This window comes from Limulus polyphemus, unplaced genomic scaffold (assembly GCF_000517525.1).
Source record: "Limulus polyphemus unplaced genomic scaffold, Limulus_polyphemus-2.1.2 Scaffold555, whole genome shotgun sequence".
NCBI classification, from domain to species: Eukaryota; Metazoa; Arthropoda; class Merostomata; order Xiphosura; family Limulidae; genus Limulus; species Limulus polyphemus.
In genome coordinates, this window is record NW_013666165.1 from 4,438 (window position 1) to 6,262 (window position 1,825).

Sequence of the window (1,825 nt, forward strand, 5' to 3'; positions counted from 1 at the left end):
ATATACATATATATTGTTCCCATTATTTTTCACACTTACTATTATATATTTTAATTATAGAAGTATTTTGTATTATTAATAAAACTAACCTAAATTCCCTGAGCCGATTGCCAGTTGCTCCCGGTTGCTCAGCGGTACGGTAGTGGACTTATAACACTAAAAATTGGGTTTCAACACCCGCAGTGGGAAGAGCACAGATAGACCATTGAGTAGTTTTATGCTTTACAAGAAATAACTAAACATAAGCTGACCAAACCTCATGCGATGTTACTGGAATTACGGACGAAAGTATAGTTAACAGTATGGGTACCAAAAACGAATCGATGAATTCTGATCACTACAAGTAAAGCTGATGTATTAAATTAGTTATATTCATTACAGGATTAGTTTTAACCTGTGAAGATAGCTTGCTTTGATCAGAAGTTAATAATAATAAGTGTAAACTTTCCGCTAATTTCATATATATGTAATGTCAATTATACCGTTGCACGGTTGTTATAGTGACAGTAGTGTTGTTTAATGATTTAAAATGAATTATTTGATATTAAAGTATTAGTAAATACACTTACACCTAAATGTAACTATTACGTTTAACTTATTTGACTCGTGAACCGAATATTTCGACATTATATTATATTATTACTGTTAGTCTATCCACATATTACATGGACATAAAAAATAAATATTTAATGTTCCCCCAAAATTCTTACAGATATATGTCAGTCCAGCACTGAATGTGGTTTACATAACGCAATGGATAGATATTTTATAACACGTAGTGACTAGTTCTTACCAAAACACAGTAAGAGCCATTCTTCTGGAGAGTGGCGACACCTAGCGGTTATAGATAAAGCTAGTGATACCTTACAGTATTTATTGAAGTTGAGTACTGCGCACAACATCCAATATTCCGTAGTAGAGCGAAAGTGGACTTACATCAGGGTGTGTTGAACCTAGTGTATTTTTCTTCCTATATTCCTACTCCGATTTTTACAAGGAACAGGAAAAACGAACGCTGTATTTTTCAATGTCCATTTATAGGCAAAGTTTGTTTGAAGTATGAGACCACTGACCGTAGTGTCAAACTATATATGTTTGTTTTGCCAGTGTCAACAGATTACGCGTTTTATTGAATGATATATATACATTAGTGTTCGTTTGTGCATTGGTCAAGAAGAAGAATGCTAAAACAGAACGGAATAGTTGAAGAACACGTACAAAGCATCCCTCGCACGTATGATGTGACATGTTCTTAAATATACAAGTTGCATAACCATAACACATTTAATAAATTACTCAGAATGTTGTCAAATGTGCACTAAAATATTTTCAGAATGAATACAATGTATGGGTTTGGTTTGTTTTGAATTTCGCACAAAGCTACACGAGGGCTATCTCCGCGAGCCCGTCCATAATTTAACAGTGAAAGACAAAAAGGAAAGCAGGTAGTCATCACTACCCACCGCCAAATCTTGGGCTACTTTTTTATTTATGAATAGTGAGATTGATCATCACATTATAACGCCCCCACAGTTGAGAGAGCGAGCATGTTTGGTGGGTAGAGATTCGAACCCACGACCTACAGATTGAGAGTCGAGTGCCCTAACCACCTGGTCATGCCAGGCTTACAATGTATAAGTAAATTAGTACACACTGCATCAATGGAAATCTCGGAAACTCATTTTCTAAATAATTTTGCCCTTACAGTGTATTACCAATATGTTAGTGGTAAGCTCCGGACGTAAAATTCGGGGTTGGATTTCCCACGGTGGACAGAGAGCAGATAGTCAAATGTGTAGTTTTGCGCTAAAAACAAGTTTTCGGT